This window comes from Nymphaea colorata, chromosome 11 (assembly GCF_008831285.2).
Source record: "Nymphaea colorata isolate Beijing-Zhang1983 chromosome 11, ASM883128v2, whole genome shotgun sequence".
Taxonomy (NCBI): Eukaryota; Viridiplantae; Streptophyta; class Magnoliopsida; order Nymphaeales; family Nymphaeaceae; genus Nymphaea; species Nymphaea colorata.
In genome coordinates, this window is record NC_045148.1 from 3,909,196 (window position 1) to 3,918,717 (window position 9,522).

Below are 9,522 nucleotides of genomic sequence, written 5' to 3' on the forward strand. Positions count from 1 at the left end.
ATTATGTACATATAAAATATCTTTCATCACAAATAACTTAGAACCAAATGAAAACATAAGAATTTCAAATATGGAAAATAGCCAAATCTAAGGCATTAACAACTTTGACCAAATCTTTGGTACCCTTCAAAACTGTTGAAGCATCCTTGGTCGAGAATGAGGAAACAACTTGAGCATGAACTAGTTCAGTGAGGGAGAACAATATCCAGCACAACAAGAGTTTATCATAATGCCTCCATGTAATATCAGTGGCGGAGCCAGAAAAATTGGCTGGCGGGGGCACTTATTTAAAATACTCAAAGCTAGTGGGGGACTTATATATATATATAATATATATATATATATATATATATATAAGGATAAATATTTAAGATTCTTACTTAAAAATAAAATTTTTTTAAGAGACTGACACATCTTCTAACTTAAAATATCTTATTGGGAGGAAGAAAAAAAATAAAAAACGGCATGGTCCAGAACAAGGCCTAAAAAGCCTAAATTGAATAGCTAAAACGCTAAGCATGACCAAGAAGTGTTGGCCTTTTATTTGGCTTGTATAACTTGATTTACAAATTTATTTTCACATTAATACTATTGAATATTAGAAAAGTGATTTTAATTAATTGAAAATGCAAATTTAGAAAATCGGTGTTAAATGTTTTACGAATAATCTCCTGCAGGTAGGTCTTGTGGCTCACTTCTACAAGCCTAGCCAGAACAAGCAAAGTCCGGAGACTGGTTTGGTACCAGCCTTGATAGAGTGTAAGACATCATCTACGACAAGGAATCCGAATCTCACAAAAATTTCGTTCATGAAAAGATAATTTTTCAATGTGGGTAAGACAAAATATGTCATGCATTTCTTCTAAGTAGGCCACATGGTAAAGATGTGCGAGACAATTAAAAAATTTAAAATATTCAAGACAATTCTTGATAATTTTCCAATGTGGTTAAAACAAATAAATTATAGACGGCATGCATGCTTCTAATAGGCCACACGGTGAAGATGTGCGAGACCATTTAAGAAAATTCTTAACAGTCTCCGACGTAGCCTTCCTTTTTCTTTTTTAATTTAAACTCATGATTTATTAAATGAGGCACGACACAAATGTTTTTCATGTACCACCACTCCATTAAACTTATCATGAATAATTTCTCCCTTGCAATAATGTAAAAAGCCAGAGTTATGGTGGTATGCACGTGGGCTATCTGGGCTGGCGTGGGCAGGCGCCCACACCTGCCCCACGCTGGCTCCGCCACTGTGTAATATAATCAATATTTAGTACTGATATATTTTCTTGAGTAATGAATTTTGGGGGTTGAGGTCTGCTTCCATCAAGCAATGGCTTAAACTGCAATGACCAGAGATACTTTCAGCATTCAACTTAATATTGACAAAGTATTAAAATGAGTTAGAACATTGCAACAATATACTGAGATGAAAGGAACTTATCTTAGATGAGTTGACATTGCTGGAAGTTTCATATACAATTGAAGCTTTGATACCATGACAAGGAAGGCTATAAAGCATGAGAACATAAGAGGACTCAATCATTTATGTGGTCCCACCAGGTATAGTATGCATACACCAGGATCTCGTCCTTCTCCATCACCCATCATTCAACAATAGATATGGGATCATATGACATGAAGGATATTAAGTGATGTGGAAAAAGTTACATTTGCAAGGACGAATAACCTTCTCTTTTGGCACAAGATTCACTTTTTGTTTTGTATAAGATTCTGAATTACATAAATCATCTTCAACCAGCTTTTAATATTCCTTTGGAAAAAGGATATGCAAATTCCATGCCATCTCTATGTTCAATTTTGATTTCCATTTTTAATGAGCTTACCTTGATTTCCATTACTAGTTATGTGGTTGTAATCACCCCAAATTTTTCTAATAGATTGTGTTATTTTATCCAAGCGCGAAACCCAAATTTAGACGCAAGATTCAAATCCAAGGTCCAACTTTCAGATCCAAATTAGATTCAAAACTCAATTTTAGATCTGCATCTATCATTTGAAGCTCAAAATCCAAAATCAAGTTCAAAACAACAAAGTCTAGTGCTATAAGCATCGCGCACGCATGCATAGACCGCTCCCTTGTTTTACACTTCGTTATCGCACCAAAATACATTTTTGAAACTTAAAACGAAGCTGACCACTCTTTTGATACGAAGAAAACAGTTTTATAAACCTTTTAAATAAATAAAACAAAAAAGAGGGTTTATTTTATATGCTTTCATTTCAATACCATAAGAAGTTTTAAAAGTAAAAAAAAAATTATAAGAGTTCACACGTCCTGTGACCGCGCGTCACGCGCGCGATCGCGTGAAGCAATCGTGTTACGCAATCGCTGCAGCACGCCTCTTCCCAACGCCAGGCGCTGTTGCGCCCACTTAGTACAGGCCCCTATTTTCTTGCAAAATAGGCCCTTGGGGGTCAGTTTTTTATTTTTTTAGGGAGGCATTAGCCATGCCCACACCCCAAATGGGTATTTGCAAGGCTAAGGGCCAATCCCATTTAGTCAAAACCTATTTTCTTTAAAAAAAATGAAAATAATTCAAAATTATGTAAAATTCGGATGAAAATATTGTAAAATTCAAAAAAAAAAATCAAAATTTGAGTTTTGACTCCAAGATCCTCTATAAATACCCCCCATTTTCTCCTTCTTAAGCAAAGAGTTAGCCCTTGGAAAAGCTCTAGCAAATTTGCACTTGAGGACTTAGAAAGTTTAGTCCTCTTCCTCCATTTCCCTATTCATCTTCCATCCTCACTCTCTCTCTCCTTCTCCAATACTTGGGAGCAAGCTTCATCAAGTCACAACCTATGAAACCTGGGTGCATCATTTTTGGCCTCGCACCCACGTCGACGTGATGCGGGTGCGGGTGCGCCTCCGGTGCACACCCAAATGGGTCAAACAAGAGTCCAGTGCTGCTGACCGCACATGGCCAAAACCGTTCGTTTTTTACTCGCACCCGACTCGCGTCAAACGCGAGTCTGGTGCGGTCAAAGAAGAGTAAGTCTATTTTGGTCCACTTTTTGGGGGTTTTTTTTTATCTTTAAGTTTTAACTTTTAACAATCGAGTGAATAGTGATCGACCTCACCCCTTTTTCATCCCTCCTCTTCGACCTTCACCCCCCATCTTCAACCTTCTCAGTTCTCCCTCTTCGTCCCGACTCCACGCAAGTAAAGGGATAAACCTACCATATGAGAGCAACCCATGAAGGTAAGAGGTCAAACTTGCAATGCAAGCCAAGGCAACCCATTTCAGGCGAGGTTAAACCTGAATTCAATATTGGCAAACTCATGCAGGCAAGGGGTTAACAGCTCAAACAACCCACTCAGGTAAGGGGTCAAACCTAAAACATCTCTCCAAAAATGTTTTGTTTGAAAAATTTGTGGTGCTTATCTTTGTCACTAATCACGGCTAACACTGGCTTAGTAACAAAGAGGGGCATCTGTAATCACTCCAAATTTTTTTAAAAGATTGTGTTATTTTATTCAAGCGCGAAACCCAACTTTAAACGCAAGGTTCAAATCCAAGGTCCAACTTTCAGATCCAAATTAGATCCAAAACTCAATTTTAGATCTGAATCTATCATTTGAAGTTCAAAATCTAAAATCGAGTTCAAAACAACAAAGTTTAGTTCTATAAGCATCGCGCACGTGTGCATAGACCGCTCCTTTGTTTTACGCTTCGTCCTCGCACCAAAATCCATTTTTGAAACTTAAAACGAAGCCGACTACTCTTTTGATACGAAGAAAACAGTTTTATACACTTTTTAAATAAATTAAACAAAAAAAAAGGTTTATTTTATATGCTTTCATTTCAATATCATAAGAAGTGTTAAAAGTTAAAAAAAAATTATTAGAGTTTGCAAGTCCCATGACCGCGCGTTGCGCGACGTGCACGCGATCGCATGAAGCGATTGCTACAGTGATAATGTTACGCGATCGCTACAGCGTGCGCAGCGCCTGGTGCACAACAGCACCTGAGCAGGGCCTGCACTTAGTGCAGGCCCCTATTTTCTTGCAAAACCAGCCCTTGGGGGTCGATTTTTGATTTTTTTATGGGGGGCATTAGCTCTGCCCACACCACAAATGGGTATTTGCAAGGCTAAGGGCCAATCCCATTTATTCAAAACCTATTTTCTTAAAAAAAATGAAAATAATTCAAAATTATGTGAAATTTAGATGAAAATATTGTAAAATTCAAAAAAAGTCAAATTTTGAGTTTTTGCTCCAAAATCCTCTATAAATAACCCCCATTTCCCTCATCTTGAGCAAGAAGTTAGCCCTTGGAGAAGGTCTAGCAAATTTGCATTTGAGTACTCAGAAATTTTAGTCATCTTCTTCCATTTCCTTATTCATCTTCCATCCTCACTCCCTCTCTCCCTCTCCAATACTTGGGAACAAGTTTCATCAAGTCGCAACCCTATTGGAGGCATCATCTTGGAGCTTCACTCAAGGGGATCTTCAAGCTAAGGTGTTCATTTTTCCAAAAGTTATTCTCATTAGAGGTATGTAGTCATCATCCCTCTCATTGCTTTCTCATGTTTCTTCTTTTCTTCATCTCTCCATGGCCATATAAGATTGCTTTTAAATCTCTATTTTGGAGTTAAAAAGTTATTTTTGAGTGCACCGAGAGCATGAGAAGATGAAGTAGTCTTTCATTTTATGATTAAATCATGTTATTCCTTTTCTCGAATATAGTTTTGTTGTTGTTACTCTTTCTTTTCTTGATTATAGACTTGTTGTAGTTCCCCTGTTTCTTCTTTTTTTCATCTCCTCATGGCCATATAAAATAGCTTTAAAATCTTCATTTTGGAGTTAAAAGACTATTCTTGAGTGCACCGGGAACATAAGAAGGTGAAATGATATTTCATTTTATGATTAGATAATGCTCTCTTTTCTTAAATGTAGTCTTGTTTTAGTTCCTTTCCTTCCTCTCCTATTCATCTCCTCATGGTTATATGAGATAGCTCTCAATCTCTATCCTAGAGTTAAGAAGCTATTCTCAAGTGCATCAAGTACACTGGGAGTATGAGAAGATGAGATGATATTTACATTCTATGATAGAATATGTTCTCTCTATTACTTGAATGTTGTTTTGTTTTGGAGATATTATTCATACATAGTTGTTTAATTTTTTTTCTATTCATATGTGAATGCACGGTGAGAATGAGAGTGTGGTTGAGATTCTCTCTTTATTATTGTGTTGATTAATTTTTGAGGTTGGGGCTTGTCCAACCCGAGAAAAACCCTTACGAATATATACATGTTAATATGCATTTGCATGTCATTTTGTGTTAGGTTCCTCTTAATTGTCCCACTAGGAACCCTAATGAACACCTTATCGTGTAGTTTGAGTTTCTTTCATACCCAATGGTAGAAGAAACATATTCTCTTGCAACCAATGAAATAATAACATTTTATGTTTATATAAATCATATTTTCCAAAACATTTTCAAAAGAAACCTTCTAATGTGGTTTTGGAGACTTAGATTAGGCTCTTGCATGAGTCTAAGCACCCCTTCGGCCTACAGTAAATTTGAAGTCAGTTATTTTTAATCATTTCTTTCATGTCCAATTTTTCGTATCAATATGAATGCATATATATATATGAATCTCTTACTTTCTCTCTCTAGAATCTTTTTCTCTTTTCAAGTCAAATGTCTTCATCTAAATTTTTTTTTGATATATATATATATGTTCTCATTTCTTTTCCTCTCAAATCTCTCTTTCTATTTAAATCAATGCTATTTTTACAAACTTCCATATATGTGTATATACGATAGTATATACACATGTATGTGCATTTTCTCTATCTCCCTCTCTTTCTCTCTTTCTTTTGAAAGTTTCATTTTTTTTCTCTACTTAAATTCTTCTCTATCTCCCTCTCTTTCCCTCTCTCCTTCTCTATATTTTCTTATTATCAAGTATATCATCTTTTGCATTATTTTGAACATTTTTCTTCTCTAAGATCATTTTCATTTATCGAGTTCACTAGGACCACAACTCAAGTAATGATCCAACATGGGATTCATGCTTGATGGTCTATAACCCCAATCTAATTTCAAAAACTTTTGTTTCTTTGTAAAAATGTTTATGTTAACTATAAAACAAAAATCTTAGATGTATATTGTGGTAGGAATGCCTTTAGATGTATGTTGTGATAGGAATGTTTTGCTTTCTTCCAATCATATAGGATCAATGCATTCATGCATTCACCTCCGCTTAATATCACAAATGAGCATAATCACATCTCTAAAAGAACTTAAACAAGATTAGATGAAGCTCTAACTAGGTGGTAATAGAATTAGAGCAAAATTTCAAACTTACTTAAAGTCTTAAGAGAACACCAAAGTGATCCCCAAAATGATTCCCTAAACTTTCCAAATGATATTTACAAAGATTTCTCAACTCTAGTTTTCCTCAAAATGTTTCACATTCTCAACAAATTCTTCAAGAACCTTTTCAAAAGTTTGAAACATCAAAACTTTCAATATTCTTCTACACCGCATATAGAAAAGATGTTTAAGCCAAAATGAAATGCATCAATAATAAACATAGCTCTTGGATTGATTATCTCTGGTAATGGCACCGGGAACGGTCGATCATCGTACTGATGGGTGAGTCCATTTCTTTCTCATTTTCAAAACAAATCTCATTTTTTCTGGAGCACTCCAAATACCAAAAATTTTGGGGATGCGAACACTGGTTCTCCTCTAATATTGTCTTTAACAGTCTCTCCACCTATTCCTCTCTCTCCCCTTGACTCACCAACACCAATCTCATTTCATCTGACCATTTCCAGAGATGCCATCCATTTTCCTTTTATAGCAACAAGTCAATAAGATAAGAAACAAATACTAGCACATGATGCAGATAACATCTAATTACAAAGAATGATAAGATGTAAGCAAATTGTTTGGTGAATTATGTGAACCTCCTTGTGAATTCCTATAGTGTAGCGGTTGGTGAATGTTTTATGTAGGTCTTTTGATGCTTGAACTTATGAATTCCTATGGTAGCTGCCAAGCAAAATTTGATTTCACTTTTTATTTTGTATAAGATTCTGAATTACATAAATCTTCTTCAACCAGCTTTTAATATTCCTTTGGAAAAAGGATATGCAAATCTCTTGCCATCTCTATGTTCAATTTTGATTTCCATTTTCAATGAGTTTACCTTGATTTTCATTACTAGTTATCTGGTCCTCCTCTAGTCTTGTGTTTAACAGTCTCTCCATCTATTCCTCTCTCTCCCCTTGACGCACCAACACCAATCTCATTTCATTGTCACTGCTCATCTGATCATTTCCAGAGATGGCTTCCATTTTCCTTTTACAGGGAAACAAGTCAATAAGATGGGAAACAAATACTAGCACATGATGCCGATAACATCTAATTACAAAGAATGATAAGATGTAAGCAAATTGTTTGGTGAATTATGTGAACCTCCTTGTGAATTCCTATAGTGTAGCGGTTGGTGAATGTTTTATGTAGGTCTTTTGATGCTTGAACTTATGAATTCCTATGGTAGCTGCCAAGCAAAATTTGATTTCAATTTTTATTTTGTATAAGATTCTGAATTACATAAATCTTCTTCAACCAGCTTTTAATATTCCTTTGGAAAAAGGATATGCAAATCTCTTGCCATCTCTATGTTCAATTTTGATTTCCATTTTCAATTAGCTTACCTTCATTTTCATTACCAGTTATCTGGTCCTCCTCTAGTCTTGTCTTTAATAGTCTCTCCATCTATTCGTCTCTCTCCCCTTGACTCGCCAGCACCAATCTCATTTCATTGTCACTGCTCAGCTGACCATTTCCAGAGATGGCATCCATTTTCCTTTTACAGGGCAACAAGTCAATAAGATGGGAAACAAATACTAGGACATGATGCAGGTAACATCTAATTGCAAAGAATGATAAGATGTAAGCAAATTGTTGGTGAATTATGTGAACCTGCTTGTGAATTCCTATAGTGTAGCAGCTGGTGAATGTTTTATGTAGGTCTTTTGATGCTTGAATTTATAAATTCCTATGGTAGCAGCCTAGCAAAATTTGATTTCACCAGTCATCACTGCTACCATAATCCTATATAGAGAGGTTTACAAATACTACTTAGTCTTATCTAGTTACCAATCCACTGGTAAAAGGCACATTCTAGTGCTCCATAACCCAATCCAAGAGTTGAGGGAGCCAATTCTACTTTTTGTTCATGCTTTCCTTCCTTCTACTCCTGTTATCAACAACTTTGAGGTCTATTAGGACCAGTTTTTCAAGTAGTAAAAGTTCCATTAGAAGTTGATATAGCAAGATATACTCTCATGATCAAGAAGAACCCTATGACGAGATTCAAATTTTCTTTAATAAAGAAAGAGTTCATGAAGGAAAATGGTTTAATAAATAAAAACATTTTCCACCTATTATTAGGATATGATAGATGGTCTAATTACCATACTCAATAACTAAATTTACCTTGGTGGCACAAAACCCAAATAAAGTGGCAACTTTATTGCAGAGAGAGAGAGTGTGTGTCATTGAACAAAACCAGGCAAGAGGTTGAGCAAATGGGATCACTAGGTGAGTGTATCTTCTAGTCTTACTATAAAATTAAAAAAAAAAAAGGAAAATGTTACAGATGACCACTGATGTTAGGGTGAATAACAGATCACCACCTAACATCTCACTTTCTACAAATCACAACCCAATTCAGCAAAACTCTCAAAGAGCCACTTTGAATCACCACTGTTAATGTAACCATAGTTAAAACAAGGTTAGCATAGTATTTTGATAAACATAACCATGCAAAAAAGTTTCTCTAAATCACTGCCAAACTGGATGTCAAAAACTTGCAATCTGGGGGATGTCATATGGACATCGAACAGAGAGGCCATCTGATATCTTGAATCTAAAAGGCCATACAGCCATCGAATGGGGAGGCCATCTGAGAAGAGGAAGTACTGGAGAAGAACAAGAAGAGAGGTAGACTCATTCTCATATCCTCTAAGAACATGTTTTTTTAATCTCTCTCTCTCTCTCTCTGTGTAGGATGAGGCTGTTGTAGAAGGTGGACATCCAAATGAGGCTCACCGACAACATCCATCATGGAATCAAGAATTGAAACTTCTACATGGAGCAACAGATAATTCAAAAGCAGAAGCTGCATGATTTTTGTCATAAGCCACAGAAATACGTACGTGAAACTTTGAAGGGTTATTATTGCTTTTAAGAATCCTTACTTCATTATTGTCCAGTTTATTTTCACAAATCTCATGTACAGGAAAATTCAAATGGTGCAAAATTTGTTGAAGAAACAAGAAAAAAGAAAATGAAAGATTGAAAAGCCTTTGCTTGAGCAACAAATTTTTTCACCCTTGATGTTTAATCTATTGACCTAGAGAGCATTGAGCGCTGCACAAATTTTGTTTCACTTCAAGAGGATATAGAGTCCCCAGTGAGGTAGCAGATTAATTAGTTAACAGATGGAAAAGTTTAGTGAGGGTA